Below are 18,987 nucleotides of genomic sequence, written 5' to 3'. Positions count from 1 at the left end.
AACTAAAAGTGATTCCATTAAAATTAGGAACAAGACAAGGATGTCCACTCTCTCCATATCTATTCAATATAGTACTTGAAGTTCTATCTAGAACAATAAGACAACAAAAGGAGATCATGGGAAAACAAAATGGAAAGGAGGAATCTCAAAAGGCAGAGAAACACTTAAATTGTTCAACATCCTTAACCATCAGAGAAATGCAAATTAAAACAACTCTAAGATTCCATCTTATACCTGTCAGAATGGCTAAGATCAATAACACAAGTGAAAGCTCATGCTGGCAAGGATGTGGAGCAAGAGGAACACTCCTCCACTTCTGGTTGGAGTACGAACTTGTACAGTCACTTTGAAATCAATATGGCAATTTCTCAGAAAATAGATGGAACCAGAAAAAAATCACCCTGAGTGAAGTAACCCAGATCCAGAAAGACAAATGTGGTATTACTCACATATAAGTGGATATTAACTGTAAAGTAAAAAATAATCATATGGTGAACAGACCCAGAGATGCTAAGTAACAAGGAGGGCTTAAAGGGAAACGAAAGGACATCCCTAGGAAAGGAAAATAGATTTCACATGTGGGGTTAGGAACAGGAGGCATCATCTGGTGGAAGGAGACTGTAATTGGGGGGTGGGGATTTCAGGGCAAGGTGGAAATCTAGTACAATAGAAACTCCACAGAATCTATGACTAGCAAAGACTCCTAGTAATGGGGGACAAGGAGCCTAAACGGGCCATTTTCTATAACCAGGCAAGGCCTCTATTGGAGGGATCAGGACACCAACCCAGACACAAAACCTTCTACCTGCAGTTTGTTCTATCTGCAGAGTATTCTGGGACCAGAGTCTAGCAGAATCCTCATCAGAGAGACCAGAGAGACCAGAGAGACTTCATCCAGCATCCAGTAGGAACAGATGCACAGTTCCACAGTTAAATATTAGACAGAGCTTTGGGAGTTCTGCAGAGGACGGGAGGAAGGATCAGAGGAACTAGAGGAGTCAGGGACAAGAGTACATGGCCCACAGAATCTATAGGCCAGGACTGGAGGGGCGTAGAGCTCACAGAGAGGGTCTGTCCTCAGTCTCCTGCATATATGTTACAGTTGAGTAGCCTGGTATTCTTCTGGGGTTCACAACAGTGAAAGTGGGGCAGTCACTAACTCTTTTGCATAGTTATGGGACCCTTTTCCTCCTACTTGGTTGCCTTGTCCTGTCTTGGTGTGATGGTATGTGCCTGGTCTAATTGTAGCATATTATGCCATGTTCGGTTAATGTCCTTGAGAAATCTGTTCTTTTCTGAGGGGAGACAGAGTGAGATGCCGGTGTAGATTTTGGAGAGAAGGGAGATGGGTAGAGACACTAAGAAATGAGGGGGGGAGGAAAACTGCAGTCAGGATGCAATGCATGAGAGAATAATAATAATTTTTTAATTATCTAAAAAAGAAAAACAAAAATATAAAGCCAATAGTAACCAATTAATACCATGTTCTAGCACTATATTAGGTATTATGAATAGAGATAGTAAGTTCAAAGCCTCTGTCTTCAGGAGGAAGATCCTAACCCAATGAAAAATAAAGAAAAGTTGAAAATTACAGTATATTGTTATAAGCATTGTAACAGAGATAAACATGAAGTACTATAAGATAATGAAGTATCTCTTAAGATAAGCTCTGAAGAACAAATGAACAAAGGATCCTAGTCCCTAGTAAAATGCTAAAAGGCTTGAAAATGCAATACCTTATTATAGAAATAATGCAGGGCGTATACATCCTTTGATAGATGATTGTGCTTAAGAGGTAAGCAAAAAGGGGCAAATAAATACTGTAACGTAGATTTTGTAAAGAGCACTGAAAGTTATATCTCTGTTATTTAAGTAAGTTGGTAAAGTTAGTTAATTTCCTAAAATATGAAATTAGATATAATAATAATGAACATTGAATTATAATATATAAGTTGTTCAGTGCCATACCCAACTCACAGTAAATTTTAATAAACAACTGATAAAATAAAAAAAGAGGGGACACATCCTGGAAATACATTCTATGAAATGGTATAGCATGTTAACTTGAAAAGTCTTAATGAGCTACAGAGAGGTATTAAGCAAAAAAGTATATCTTTTAGAAATATCCTTCTAACTATAATATGGACATTATATAAAATATGTAATGATCAGTCATTACCCAGAAAAATGATGACTGTATAAACTGGCTCTGGCTACAATGACAGAGAAATTAGATGTAAGAGATATTTTGATTTATATTAAGCTGATATTTAGCAAGTTTCAAATGAGTGAATGAATAGATAAATATTACAAAAATCCATGACTTTTTTTTGTAAAACATTTTGTTTTACTTTTCAATATATTTTAATCTTATTCCTTCCCCTGTCACTCCTTCCAGGTCTTCCTCATCTCTCTCCCCACCCAACTTCATTAATTCTATGTATCTATTCTATTCTATCCTATTCTATTCTGTTCTGTTCTGTTCTATCAATCAATCTATCTATCCATCTATCTTTTATCTCTATGGCTCAAAAAACAAACAAAAAGAAATCAAAACAAACAAACTAAAAGAAAATCAATAAGACAAAAAAATACCAAAACAAAACAAAATTGAACAACAAAATAATAATAATGGAGTCCCATTTGGGTTAGCCAAATTATTTCTGGACATGGAGCTAGACCAGTGTGTGGCTGATATATCCAGTGACACTCCATTGGAAGAAACTGATTTTTTCTTTCCCAGAAGGTACTAATTGTAAATAGCTTCTTGGTTAGGTGTGTGATTACCTCCTCTTCTCAGTGCTAGCATTTTATCTGGTTATAACCTGTGTAGGTCTTCTGTATGCTGTCACACTCTGTGAATTCAAATGTGTATCAGTCCTCTTGTGTATGTAAGACACAGTTTCTTGGAGTCATGTAACACCTCTGGTTTTTAAACAATCTTTCTGAAACTTCCTCTTCTGCAGAGATCCCTGAATCTTGAGTGGAGGGGTTTGATGAAGACATCTCATCTAGGGCTGAGTGTTACAAAGTTTTATTCTCTGTACATTGTCTAGTTGTGGATCACTTTCTTAATCACCAACAACTGCAAGAAGATGCTCCTCTGATGAGGACTGAGTAGTTTTATCTATGGCTATAACAACATGTCACTAGGATTCATTTTATTATACTGTTCCTTTAACAGAACAACAATAGTAGGTTTTCCCCTAGGGCCCATAAGCCATGTAATTTCAGGTTCTTAGCCACTTGAGCAGTATCAGGTGTGGGTTACATCTCATAGAGCACTCCTTAAATCCAATTTTTAAAAAGTGTGCCACTATTGCACCAGCATTATCTTGTAGGCAGGTCTCTGTTGTAGGTTATAGGATTTATAGTTGGGTGATACTGATGAATACTTTTCTCCTCTGGTAATGTGCAAAGTTCTTTCTAGCATCCTGAATACTAGTCAGTAATAGTGAAGCTTGTAGCTGGGCACAAACCTCATTCAGGATGACTGTTTCTAGCTCCATCCATTTACCTGAAATATTTATGATTTCATTGTTTCAACAACTGAATAACATTCAATAAATGTACCACATTTTTCATTATCCATTCAACAGCTGATGGACAAATAGGCTATTTCAAATATTTGGTTATTATTAACAGAGCAGCAATGAATGTGGATGAAAAAGTATCCCTGTTGTAATATGTAGAGTCCTTTTGGTATATGGCTACAAATGGTGCAGCTAGATCTTGTGACAGATCAACTTTCAGCTTTTTTTTTTTAGATTTATTTATTTATTTATTATGAGCACAGAAGAGGGCACCAGATCTCATTACAGATGGTTGTGAGCCACCATGTGGGTGCTGGGAATTGAACTCAGGACCTCTGGAAGTACAGTCGGTGCTCTTAACCTCTGAGCCATCTCTCCAGCCCCAACTTTCAGCTTTTTGAGGAACTCTCTACACTGATTTCCAGAGCTGCTGTACTAGTTTGCACTCCCACCAGCAGTGACTACTGTTTCCCTTGCCAACATGTGCCATCATTTGTTTTATTTACTTGTGTCTTTAAATCTGGGCGATAATAACTACTTGAAATGTTGTTGATTATATTTTAAATTTTGGAACATACATATGGTAACATTAGTAAGTACTAAGTAGAAAATGTTTCCTCTAAAATGTTATATAAAAGTGGGACAACATGGTCTCTTTATAGAAATAGATAAGTTTTGAATGGTATAAAGTCAGAGGAAGTAATAGGTGCAATTAAGAGCTGTGATAATCACTGACTGAAATGAATTCTCCCAGTCATTTCCTAAGGTATAATGTGATAATAAGCTAATTTTGAACTACATAATTCCATAAAACTATTCATCTCTAATCAAATGCAAACCCGTTTACAGTAGAGACTGCTATTCGCCTTTTGTATCCTTCCTCATGCAAAATAGACAGAACTGAATGAATGTGAAAATGCTACAGAAATTTACAACCTTAAGGTGTTGTGTTCTTTCAACAGAATTAATAAGATCTTTGATCATTTTCTGTATGTTCCAAATATTTTATATGTATGTCACTTCACTCTTGTAAGAACATTATAGAGTAGTGCTGTCTTCATTTCACTGAAAGAGAAAACTAAGGCCAGAGAAGTTAATAACAATCCCAAGATCACACAGCCATTAAATAAGACAGCCAAGGTCTGAAGTGAAAAAAATCACCATTTGTCAGTGATTTCAAAAGCTGCCACCAAACCATAAAATGCCTTCATATGAATTGGAAAGAGTTGCCTCTGAGTGAGTACAGCCCTGTGCCAAGGTATGCATTTGGGAAGACAAATATAGACTAGATTTTGCCTGGACACACTCCTTGTTGGCACCTGAGGCACCACTGTGAGCAGCAGCTTGGGTATGCAAGGCCAGAAAATAACTGATGTTTCACTCACTCACTTAGAATTGTGTTGCCTGGTGTTAATAGTCAATACCTGTGGCTATTTAAATGTAAAACTCAGTTCCTCTGTCACAAAAGTCATTTGCCAAGATCACATTAGCACATGGCTAACTACTATTACCATACTAGATAGATATAGTAGACTATTACCAACATAACAGAAAATTTCTTTGACTCATATTGATTTAAAATATACAAGGGTATTAAAATGTTAGAATACATACGCTTTACATATAGAAACATACACACAATGCTATATTTTCAGACACAGTGTTTTAAAGAATTCTAAGAATATATAAAAGACTATCTCAGTTATCCACAGTTAAATCCCAAATTCCTAAGAGCATTATTGACATTATAGAAAATACCCTGGACAATTTGAGAATATTTTATGATACTTTATCATGACTTTATTGATATTTTAGTGAATCTGTCTGGGCTGGGAGAAAAGAACAAAAGATTAAAAAAGTAATGGAGATTAAAGAAATAATCACTTGCAGTGATACTCAACATGTGTAGAACAAAATTATTTTATTGAAAAAAGACAAATTTCTTATATTATTATGTTACTAATTTTTCTGGATTATATGCTTTTCAAAAATATGTCTTACCAAGGCATTGAGAATGGAGTTTTTAAAATACATTTCTGACATTTCACTAGGCTCTTTAAAAGAATATTAGGTAGGAGAACTATGGGACATTAATGAAATTTATTGCTTTCAATTTAGTGTTCCACAAAGCAGAAATATGTACATAAGTTATAGGAATTTCAATGAGAAGAAAGACAATGGAGTTTGAGGAGGAAAGTGACTGATGACAAAGTATTCATATCAATGATAGCTAAATCAAGTCACTTATAAAAGGTCAAACAAAAAATTACAAATATATGAAGAATACAAATTTTAAGGGATTTTTAGCAATGATGTTTCAGCATAATATGGACAATTCCAATGATATACAATGAAGCCAAATTTAAGAGAGCTTCAAAGAGTATAATTTCAGAAAATAGAATGTATTTTCATGTAGAATGTATTTTCATGTATAGAAATACATCTTCTTACTAGGCATGGTGGTGCATGCCTATAATCCAGGATTTAGGAAGTAGAAGCAGGATCAGAAGCTCAAGGCTACACTCCTACAAAGTTAATTTGAAACCTGAGCTATAATACCTCTGTCTCAAAACAAAACAAAAACTAACTAAACAAAAATGAAACATGCCTTCTTTGGGGAATAAATGGCAAACACAAGGAACATTATTTTATCACTGTGCTTTTTAAAAATCTAAGTATTAACAAACATTTGAAACAGGAATTTGTCACTAATCAAGCATTCTAGTTCATTTTGACTCTGTTCTTATGGTGCTATGATATACCATCTTTTTCTGAAAATAGTTGTCATGACCCTAATAGACTGTCTCCTGAGATAAAGTAACAGGTTTCCTCCTAGAAGGAAGTAACATGTGTGCTGATGGAGTTCATTCAGAAAGAAGTTCACACTTACTCCTACTATCCTCTCCAATATCCACCTCCTCATTGAATTCTTTTGACATTTTTATTTTTAAATACATATGCTTTAAAGTTTTAAAAGAAAAAATATTGGAAGATAAAAAAGAATAAAATTCACAAAAAAAAAACTAGAAAAAATAAGTATACAAGAAAAAAATATGAACATTTAAACCTGCATAGGAGTCTACATGATATACTGTATATATTTTTAATAAAAATGTTCCAGATCTCAGAGATTCTAAAGATATCAAATGATGTTTCTGTTACTATAGAAACTATTCTCTTTTAATGAATCTCATATTAAATAACTGCATAAAACAAATTCAAATTTGAAATGCAATTACTATTCTAAACCATATTTACATATTTGATTTTATAATGGTTACAGAAAATAAGATAAAATATTAGGAATATCTTTTACATGTGCAAAAACTACTGGCAGTTATAAATTTAATTGCAACTCTGCCCTTAAATACAATAGTGTTGGGTATAATAAGATTCTACCTTACAAGAAAAACTTATACATACTCTACCATTCTCTTGCTGCTTGCAAAAGCACTAATTTGTATGCAGTGAAACATTCCTGTAAATTTACCATCTTGCATAAATGGCGCAAATTCAGGGCAAGTATAAAAGACTCCCTAAAGGTTTGCACACATCAGATCAATATTCAAAAAATGGCTAACAAATAACTTACAAAATTCACAGCAAGTGACTTGAAATAATGAGCAAGAAAGAGTCTACCTTGTCTAAAAGTATAACACATTCTCTTATTCTGCAGAGCTAAAGTTAAAACTCCCTCCCAAGGGTTGTACATTCCAGTTACATCACTTGCCATATTGAGTCAAACAGGCCAAGTTTCAAATCTTAGCTCTAACATTACTACACTATCACAAGCTATATACTTAACCTCTCTAAACCTGTAAAATGGAGATGACACTTGCCTTAGAGAAGCAAAACAAAGATTAATAATATTTCATGGATGATGCCTTGACATGGTTTCTACATTTATTTGGTGATCATTGCTTGACAGTATCTATTATTATGATGACAACAGTGACTGTTGGGGGGCATTGTTATTACTATACTGTTGCAAGTATCATAACAAAATAAAAAGCCATAACAATATTTTTATTTTTGTTTGTTTTCCTCAATCTGTTAATGGATACATCTAAAAGCAAGGGAGAGAGTGCCGGATATGACTCTTTGATAGAATTGGCTGGAATATGGCTGCAAAACTAACCTACTTGGGCTCATTTCAGCCTTATCTGATGCCACTGTTTGACAGAAGAGACAAAAAAGGCTTCATTCTGGAAAGAATTCCAAAACTGAAACAATTAAACACTAGACTTAATATATACATAGACCTTTTACCTGTAGATAAATTTCTAAATGGTCTTATTAAATAAAAAAAATCACCACATTTCAGTACAAATAAAATATCACCACATTTGTCCATACATTTTGTAATTTATAACTTAACTTTATAAACATATATGTGTGTATATATCACTCATATTTCTAATCCTTGTCTTACACTAGTTAATTTTTTCAACATTATTCATTGTCAAGTGAAGAAACTGTCCCCATTTATTCCTATATCTTTCATCCGTTTCCCATGTTCTATATCTTTAGTTTCAAGTTGTCAGTTTTACATTATTTTACATTATTTTCTATAGGCATAATAATTGTGATCATCATGTTCTAAAAGTCAATTGTAAATCAGCTAACACCACTTAACACATAAAATCTATAGTACCAGATGGTCTTGGGATTGCATTTCCTTTTTCATGAGTCTAGTGCCACAAGCCAGAGTCCATCTGAAGAAAATATTCTTTGCATAAAGATAAAATGTGTTATCTTTTCTCACCCTCTGTCAACTGCTTTAGGTTGTACCATATTTTATTTCACCTCATTTAAAAAATTATTGGTGTTGCTCTACTTTTACTATTATTTTAATTGGTTTTCTATTTTTCTTACTTGATAAATAAACAATGAAGCCAGCCATGCACTGTAAAAAATGGTTAAGGGTACTGGATTTTCTCCAGAAGTATTCTTCTAAGAATATACTATTAATATCTTACTACACTAATCTAAAACTAGTAAATATCTAAACTCACTGATTGATAGTCACCTTCTTTTTTCCCTTAATGTCATCTAAAATTGGATCCATTTTCTCTCTCTGCATACTTTCCTCAATTTTGTTGGTTTATATCCCTAAGCAATTTTCAAGAAAGGAAGAAATATACAGAAATATATATTATGATTTCCTGTGTGTCTGAAAATTACTTTAACCCATGCTGATATTTCACTGAAAATATTGCTGAACATAAAATTCCAAAGTACAGATAAGTTCTTTGAGAATTTTGAAGGTAATATTCCACTGCTTTCTACAGTGGAAATTCTACACTTAACTGAACAGTTCCCTACTTCTCACTCTTCAGCCCCTAGTAACTACCATTCTACTTTCATTATGAATTGGACTATTTTACATTCCTCATATAGATAGAATCATATAAATTTATCACATCTTGACTGGCTAATGTCATTTAACATAATTTCTTCAAGATCAGGTTATATAGCATGTGTAGGATTATCTTTCAAGACTGAATGAACAACATTACCTGGTGTATGATGCCACATTTTGTTTATCGATTCATTGGCCAATGGATACTCAGGTTGTCTCCACATACTTGTGACTGTATATAATGCTGCTATAAACATAAGTGTGCAAATCTCTTCCAGATCCTGCTTATGATTCTTCTGTACATATAACTATCAAGTTAGTACCACATAAAACTGCTATCTTTGTTGGGCACATATGTATAATCCCAGCACCCAGGAGGCTGAGGCAGAAGGAATGCCATGAATTCAAGGCTAACCTGTACTACAAAGTGAGACAGTATCACAAAAACAATCACACACACACACACACACACACACACACACTCCAAAACAATGACAACAACAAAAAATAAAATGGTTCTCCCCTTAATGAAACTACAAAATAAACTGGCATTCTTCCTGTCTTTTGCAAACTACTCTAGCCGATACCATGGCACATTAATTGTTCAAAATTACGGAACTGTTCTTAGGTGTACATTGCATTTATGCTACTATGAATCAAGTTGTGAGGTTTTCCAATGATTCAGTGTTTGTATTATAGCAGCGCTCTTTATGTCAGCTGCATGTGTCATTGTAATTATTTTAATTAAATATCACAAAGCAACTGTTGTATTACAAATATAAAGGAGACCATTTAAAGAGGAACAAAGGTGAATGTCTGAAAAAACACCCAAAAAGTAAATGGACAAAAAAAACACCTTGTTGGCTTAAGTACAGAATAGATAACTATGAAACACTTAAAAACCATAGCAATTTCAATTTTTGCTCAAATTTCAGGAAAGAAAACAAAAAACCACATGGACTTCTAACAATGAGAACAATAACAAAAGGAAACTTTTAGCCCTCTATCCAAAGATAACAGAATGAATATATATTCACATACATTAAATTGTATATGTACTATTTTTATGATTCACTAATTTAACTAACCCTTCCAGTTATCTGATTATATGTTGATTGACATTATTACAGAAAAAAAATATTATTCTATTTCCACTGTAAAATATTTAAAACAATTTAACCTATATATAAGCAATACATATATATATATGACATATATACATATGTATGCATCTATTATTACATATATACCCATAAACAATGGACTAAGATGGTCTGGTTCAATAATAATAATAATAATAATAATAACAATAACTCAATAATTTGGCTCAACAATAATTGGTCAACCAGTTACAGAAATTTAACATTTCTGTGCTTTAGTGTCCTCATAAAGCTAATACTAGTATTTGTTTGGGGGGGGATTGTGCCATCCATGTAATAAATGTATGCTATTATAATTAAGTAAGCCTTTACGACCAATTCCCTAATCAGGAAAAATTCTGTGTCATAATCATAAATTAAGAAATGGATCCTGTGCTTTGTCTCTTTTATTTATCTTATAATCTTATGGAAAATATTTTTTCTTTTGCTTTTCTGAAATCTTCTACCCTCTATGGTAGAACAGGTTGTGAGATGGAGTTTTATATAATTCATGATTCCCTCAAACCTATTTAAAGTTAAGGCTGGTCTTGAACTCCCAATCCCCCTGCTTTGCTTTCTAAGTAATAGCATGTATAGTTTCCTGTGATAATTTAAAATAATTTGTTAAATTTTCTTTCAAGCATTAATTCACTGGATTTCATGAGGCCTGCACAGTCCACCAGCTTCCCTGTTGAAGATACATTTTGTCTGCTGTTGGCATTACCTCATAACACAATTTTCCCTTTTATTGAAAATAGTCAATTTTCTCATATAATATATCCAGATTAGAGTTTTCCTGCCCTCTACTTCTTCCAGTTCTTCCTCACCTTCCCTCCCATCCACATCCACTCTCTTTCTATCTCTCAGTAGAAAAGCACAGGCTTTTATGAGATAACAACAAAACATAACAAATTATAAGATAACACAAAAGCCATCACATCAAATTTGGACACAGCAAACCAAACGAAGGAAAAGAGCACAAGAGAAGGTGCAAGTATCAGAGACCCAATCATTCACACACTCAGGAGTCCCATTAAAAGGCATAAACTCCTCTCCTCTCCTCTCCTCTCCTCTCCTCTCCTCTCCTCTCCTCTCCTCTCCTCTCCTCTCCTCTTCTTCCTCTTCCTCTCCTCTCCTCTCCTCTTCCTCTTCCTCTCCTCTCCTCTCCTCTCCTCTTCCTCTCCTCTCCTCTTCCTCTTCCTCTTCCTCTTCCTCTCCTCTCCTCTCCTCTCCTCTTCCTCTCCTCTCCTCTTCCTCTCCTCTCCTCTCCTCTTCCTCTCCTCTCCTCTCCAGTCCTCTCTCTCTCTCTCTCTCTCTCTCTCTCTCTCTCTCTCTCTCTCTCTCTCTCTCTCTCTCTCTCTCTCCTGTAATATTTGGCTGTGGGTCTCTGTATTAGTTTCCATCTGCTGCTGGAGGAAGCTTCTCTGTTGACGGCTGAATAAGACACTAATCTATGAATATAGCAAAATGTCATTAGGAGTCATTTTATCATTACTCTTTTAAGACCAATAGTATTTGGTTTTATCCTAGGTATCTGAGCAATCTATTCTCTGGTTCTTGGTCACCCAATCAGTGTCGGGTATGGCTTCCATCTCGTGGAGTAAGCCTTAAGTCAAATCAGCCATTTGTTGGTTACTCCCACAAGTTTTGTGCCACCATTGCCCTAGCATATTTTGCAGGAAGGATAGCATTGTTGATCAAAGGTTTTGTGGCTGGGTTGGTGTATACATTTCCCTTTCAGTAGCCTGCAGAGTACCTTCCTATACCAAAGACACTAGAGCACGAGGTAAAGGTTCTATGTAGGCACCAGCTTGACCTCTCCACATTCAATTAGTTGTGTGGACATTGTCTTCAGTGACAGGGTCTTGTTGTCAGTTTGTGAAGAGCAACATATTGTCTTGGCAACATTCTGGGTTGTTTGGGATTTCCATAGGACTGCTTTGGTCAACAATTCAATTGGATGTAACCCAGTCCCAGTACTAGAGTCTTAGTTGAGACTGCATCCCCCATTATTTGAAGACTTTACTGGAATAAGTTTTTAAGAAAAATATGTCTAACAATAGTACATATGACTGAGTGGTAACAATTAAGATGTGTTCAAAACTATCAAGGGACCTAATACTACATGAAATTTAATAATATTAGAATTTAGATTAATCAACACTTTGAATACCTAATTAAACATCCATTCAATTTTGTCAGATTTATGGGAGTTTGTAAAAAAAATTCAAATAATTGAATGAAGATCAGTAACATACACTAATGAAATGTGATTCCCATTCTTGAATGTCAAAATTTATTCTAAAGCTAATGAACAGCAGGTAAAGTTCAAATGCTTCTGAAATCATAAAAAATGCACTTCTTAATAGATTTCTTGACAGTGTTTTTACATTTATAAGTACATATCTAAATTTTCAATGAGTAATATTGTGACTCATAGAGTCGTTTTTAAAAAGATTTGATAATAATAAGTCTCATTGCAAATAACATACTAGGAATGTTTCAATGACAATATTCCAAAGCCATATTCTACTAAGCTGAAAGTAATGCATAAATGATAAACAAACTGTGAAAATATCTTAAATCAGACAACACAGCACTAAACTTTTATTTACTATAACAAAATAAATAAAATATAAAATACTACTGAATAAACCAAAATTGTAAGATCTGTAATGCATACTTTCAAGATTTTATAACCTATCATAAACACTCAATACATTTGTCACTAATGAGGAAAGTTTGTTCATATTAATGCCTAAAATTTTGGGGTCAGTCAGAGTACAAAGTCTTGGAAACTGTTCTTTTATTTTCTATAACTTACAAAATAATTTGGCCAAGCATATTGCAAAGTTTAGGGATGACCATACACTGGAAATGCTACAAATAATTTATTAATAGTGAAATAACTTGACCAAGTCATTACAATAACAATAAAATGAAACAAAAAAGGTCATATAAAACCAATGGGAGAGGATAAAGGAAGATGATGGTAACAAAATGATGGAAACTGGAAAGCTATCAAATAGTATACAGAGACTATTCTTCAAACCTGTGGAGGAATAAGGTGATTCCTAGAGGCATGAGCATTCTCACCAAAGAAGTCCAAATGTCCCCCTGAAAATGGAAATGCAGGTGGAACTAAAAGGAGCAGGACTAGTTAAGAGTTTGTAGCAGGAAAATTTCAATTTTCTAGATCACCTCCACTGCTTAGCACACTGGAGAACTGGCTTCTCCCATTATAAAAAAAAAAAAAAAACAAGAAACACATTTCATAGATTTATAATGCACTTGCTAGGTTATATTATACACCTAAAACCTTGATATAACAATAGTTTATGTCTTGTTCAGACAGTCAACTCTATAGGGTAGTGGTCCTCTGTATATGCACACACGTTTCACAAAGTTGTCATAAACTGCAGTGAGTATGGCAGTTATGGGTCAGATGTGATTCATATCACATCCTATTGAATTTCATTACTTAAGATACATCACATAGGCACATTTAACTTTAAAAGGAAACATTAAAAACAGAAATATTTGTGAAAAGGCAATGTTCAGTGCACTCTAAAGAATATCAGACAATTATGATTCTTTGAAGTTATTGCTGCCAACTGCAAACTTGTCAAAGTAGTGAGAATAAGTGAGTATTGGATGCTCAGTCATAAATGAGACATCTATACCATCCCCTTCCAGGCTCATGGAACATTACAGAAGAAAGGGCAGAAAAAAAGTAAGAATCTAAAGAAGAAACTGAGTGTTGTGGAATGCAGTCTTCTGGGCAGGATATGGCTGCTGCACTCTAGAACACAAAGTAGCTGTGAATAGCTGCACAAGGCTTACATAAGATTGGGCCCATTGAAATCCTGCCATGGAAGGATGTCTACCTTCATGAGGATCTATAAGCAGTTAATGGTTGCTAAGGGAGGGGAAGACATTTTCTTCAGTGAGGCAGCTACTACTAAGGTGGCTGTGCACCCTTCATCCACTCTCCTGTAAACAATTCTAATCAAAACACACACACACACACACACACACACACACACACACACACACACACACACACGACACGACATGAAATCAGAAAAGGGACTAGTTGGGAAGTGAATGGGGATTAGCAGAAGGATGATAAGAGAGAGAAATGAAAAATAAATATGATCAAAATATATTATACACAGATATGAAAATAACATAATGGAAACAATTACTATTCATGATTAATATAAGCTAATAAAATTTTTCTAAAAATCAGACAGAAAAACATTACTAAAATGGAAGATTAAAAGAAAATCTATCTATTAAACCCCTTCACACACTCAACAAGAATTCTTACAACCCAGCTTTTCCCTACTAGAAAGGATTCTTCTCTGGGAAATACTAATAGTCAAAAAGAAGTTATCCATGGATAGTGATTGTTGAAGGATTCCAAGGCAAACAGCTCATCCTGATCACTTTTTCTTCAGTAATAAGCCCTACAAATGCTTGTGCTTTACTAATAAGCACAGAAATAAAGACAAAGATCACTAGACAGTTTTAACACAGATAAAAATTAACAAAAAAGGAAACTCCCATAAACATATATACATAAATAGATATATACACATACATATGCATATATATATAATTAAGGGCATCAAGAAATATATATTGATTGATAATTAAAATGAAAACATGAGATTATGAAATGGATTCAGCAAAGAAAATACATTGAAAGTAAGTTTGATACTGAAAAGAGAAGTCTACGTAGAACAATCACTTCAGAGATAGTAAAAGAAAAGTAAGACCATGGGTTTAGGGAGATTATTAAAGAGGACATGAACTTTTAGGAGCAATTTAACAGCAGGGTAGAAAAAAGAAGTCTTTAGATAAAATAGGAAAAATACATCTAGACAATTTTGTGATGAATTAGTTTTCATTTCAATTTGACATATTCTAGAAACACTTTTTAAGAACATCTCAATAGGAACCCTATATCAGGTGAACCTGTTGGCATATCTGTAGGGAACTGTCTTGATTACATTAACTGAGTAGAAAGACTCAGCCAACTGTGGGAAGCTCCCATACCTGAGTTTGGCTCCTGGACTGTAAGACTGAAGAAAACAAAACTTATCTGGGCTATTAACATGAAGGCATTCATTTCTCTCTGCTCTTGGCTTTGGAAGTGACACACCTAACTGTTTTAAGTTTTTGCCACCTTGATTTCCCTGCTATAATGGACTATAACCTGGACTTATGAATAAAAATAACCCCTTTCACCCCTAAACTGCTTTGGGGGGGGGGTATTTTATCAGAGAAACAGAAAGGGAACTAGGTTAGCGGATTACTGAAGAAGAAGATGTAAACTTTTAGTAGAGATATAACAGTAGGGTAGAGAAAGAGAAGTCCTTAAATAAACTAGAAAAGCACATTTAGACAATGTGAGCAAATCACTTTTGCCTATGGCCATGTTAGAGCAGCAGCAGATGGCAATTGATTTCAGGGGATCAGCCCACCAGGAAATAAATCCCTGATGGGTGAATCTCAGATAGGCAAGGCTCAGAAAGCCTCAACACCAGAATGTTTCTTGCTACTGTTGTATCTTTGCATGTTTGCTGCTGCTATTTTTCTCTGGTATCTGGCATGGCATGAATGGGCATGGGGAAATCCCCACTGCCCTTAACGCAGTATGATCATCTTTTGGAAATATCCTGTTCTACTGGACATTTTTACCTGTGGATTATGAAGATGATTTCCTCCTAAGCTGTACTGTTTAACTAAAGCAATGATTTTACTCAATAATAATGTTAGTATAAATAGGATTTTGATGATTGGGAGGTTTTAATAAATATAGTAAGGAATTATGGTAGAGGTCAGTTTAGTGGGAAAATTAACATAGGTAAAGGTAGGATAAAATGTTGCCCCTGCCTCTAATAAAGCAGAGGCTACAAAGGATAAAAAATAAAACAAGGAAGCGTCACACATCTAGAACAAATGAGTTTCTATTGAGGAGCCATATAGACTGTGGCTTAAGTTAATGATTAAGAAAAAAACTATTGAATCCCACTAGCCTAAATAGCTTAAATTCTTTTAACTTCATGTTGGGAGATGTATTCACAGGTTTCAGAGTGCATCATAGCTGAAACAATGCTTTGAAAATAACTTAGGTTAGACTAAGATGTTTTTGTCAAATAGCTTTGAGGTGAAAAACCCAAGAAGACAATCTAAAGTTTTAGAAAGGCACATAGCTGAGTGAGGGACTAGTTGAGATCAGGGAATAAAAACAAAGCAGCCCAATTATTATTACCTGACATGCCTTACTTGCTAGGATGGGATGATAAATAATTCCTTGTACCCATTTCTGTCCTCAGATTCCTGATATTAAAATTATTGATGAGTGGGTATGCACCCTGAGGATTTAAAATAGAGCTGACTGGTTCTTTTTCATATATAAAAGTTTAGATTTGTGATTCTTATAAGATTAACTTTTGAGATAAATAATAATTGATACTTTCTTTGTAACTACAAAATGCATAGAAAAATAATTGGTTGAGAAAAATGCCTTGCTTGCTTACAATATGTTAATCTATAACAAGTTGCTTGGACATGAATGTATGTGGATTCTTGGGACAACTTGTTTTTCACCTATAATATGTAAAATGCTTAATCATGTAAGGGATATGAATAACACGCTTTTTTTTTACTTGAATTCATTGTAATCATTCACCTAAAAAACTGAATGTAGCTACACTGTAATTTTTATATTGCTTGAAAGACTCTACTGGGGTATATAAGCTGTAAGGAAAAAAATTAAGTTAGTTAAAAGAAAACATCAAGGATGAGAGAAGAAAAACAGCAAGAAAGACATAGAAGAAAAAAGGAGAAGAAAGAAAAAGTCAGAAGAAACCATCAAGAGAGTATGTTTGTCTTTTCCTTTAGTCCCTCAGATAAGAAAAGGTCTTAGTTTGCTGACTGTGGGGATCCCCATGGAGCCCTGCACTGCTGGAGGCTGGTCCTTATGGCAGCGGTACACTTTGTCTTCAAATCATTTCATTTTTGTCTATCTATATTATGATTTACTTAGGAAAGACAGAATAAGTAATAGTGACATAAAATACAGAGAGCTCAGGTAACAAAGAGAAACCTGCATTTGTCAATTAAAAGGGATGTTTGAGGACTTTTTCCTGTATGCTGACAGGTATAGAATGTGAATGAAAAGTTAAATAAAGTGAGGCAAAGAAATCCCAACTACACCCTATTTCAAAAGCTTAATTCTACGACACTAGCTAGAGGGAATGCTTAACTTGAGCAATGACTTGTACTCTAGATGAGTTAAGGATGCTAGCATAATATGAAGAAGATAAGTAGATCTGTCTTTTCAGTACAACCTTCCAATAACTCCTGTGTTTCCTTTCTGCTTTTTATTTTTAAAAATTACTTATTTGAATACCTATTTTTACTTCCAGGTACTCAAATCTATGAGTCAATGTAATACGTCCTTGGTTCATTTAATAGAGCAGTTGTAACTTTGCTGTATTTTACAATACTTAAAATCAACTGTTCTGCTATCTTTGCAGATTTTTTTTCTTTTACACATGAGTACTTGAGGTTTAAAGGAAACTCCTCTGCTCCTAACTAGTAGGCAGTAAGATTCATATAAAAATAAAAAATAAAAAACTTCTACTCAAACATCTTAATTATGTTATTTTACTCCTCTATTAAAAATATTTCAGAAACATAAGATCAATTAGAAGATGTGACAAAAATAAATACACTTTGCAGATTCTCCTAGGATGTTGTAGTGCTTCCATCCATTTAGGAGCATAGAGTCAATTACTACCTTAATTTTTACCAGTTGACAAGCTCACTTCTTTTATGCACGTATAGAAAAGAAAAAACAGATTTTTTTTTTTTTTTTACAATTTTAGAACTTGGTCAAACTCATTCAAAAGTAACATCAGTAAGGTGATTTAAACTTAGACATTTAAAGAAGTTAACATAAATTCTCCTTGGTTTCAAATCAAAAGACATTGCTTAGCTGGTTTTAAAAATTAAATAAGCACATGCCTTGGGTAGAGCATGGGCTGGCCCCAGGGGTGAAACAGCAGAGTAACACAGGCCCAGATATGTGAATCAGACGTCTGAGAAAAACTTTAGTGCAAGACCAGGGCAGTATAGGAGAACAGAAGTCTGCTAACTGGAAGTAAGGCTCAAGAAGGAGCTAGTCAAGTATAAGAAATGGGGTACCACCTCAAAATGACTTCTGGTAAACTGGAATCTCTGTGAACTGTATCCTTAAGCACATCAGGGCAAATTGTTCTGAAGAGCAGAAATCTTTCACCAAAGGCAGCATATTGGCTAACAGGCTCCTAGGACCACTCTGCTGTCAAACTTCACAGGACATGTAAGTCAAGAGCGCAGTATCTTTACTAGCAGCCACTACCAAGACTTGTATTAAATCATCACAGTTATTACTGCAGTGGACTTTCTTCCTGAACATAAACCAAGTGAAGACAACCCACCACCAGTAGAACTCAGAAAAAAAAAAAAAACTGTATGAAAATTCAGGGAAAGCCACAAGCCAGAAAATGCATATACCTCAGATGTGCAAAGCATAACAATAACAACCACAAAAAAAGTGTGACAATTCTACAAACTGACAGTCACTCAACACCAGAAAGTGAAGATGAGGGTAAGTGAAATGCTGAAACAAGAGTTCAAAATACTATTCTCAAAAAGATTCAAAGACCAATTACAGGACTCAAACATATAGGAAAATTAATACAAAACATGGGAAAGAAACTTATTAAATCAATTCACAATACAGACAAAAAGTTACCAAAAGTAGATGAAAGAATTAGTAGAAGGCAAAATTCAGCAAGAAACTAAAGATCCTGAAAAGCAAGCAAACATAAGTTCTGAAAATTAAAGAACCAATCGATTAAATAAATATCAATAGCCGAAACCAAGCAGAAGA

At 34.3% G+C, this 18,987-nt stretch overlaps 1 protein-coding gene across 14 annotated transcripts in view; it reads right to left on the bottom strand.

The window, feature by feature from the left end:
• LOC102924940 (AGBL carboxypeptidase 4) overlaps positions 1-18,987 on the bottom strand; it is a 1,182,350-nt gene that overhangs the window by 1,147,013 nt on the left and 16,350 nt on the right. The window lies entirely within an intron of this gene.

The sequence above is a fragment of the Peromyscus maniculatus genome, chromosome 2 (assembly GCF_049852395.1).
Source record: "Peromyscus maniculatus bairdii isolate BWxNUB_F1_BW_parent chromosome 2, HU_Pman_BW_mat_3.1, whole genome shotgun sequence".
Classification (NCBI taxonomy): Eukaryota; Metazoa; Chordata; class Mammalia; order Rodentia; family Cricetidae; genus Peromyscus; species Peromyscus maniculatus.
The sequence above is the reverse complement of the archived record's forward strand: the minus strand, read 5'-3'. Positions and strand labels throughout refer to the sequence as shown.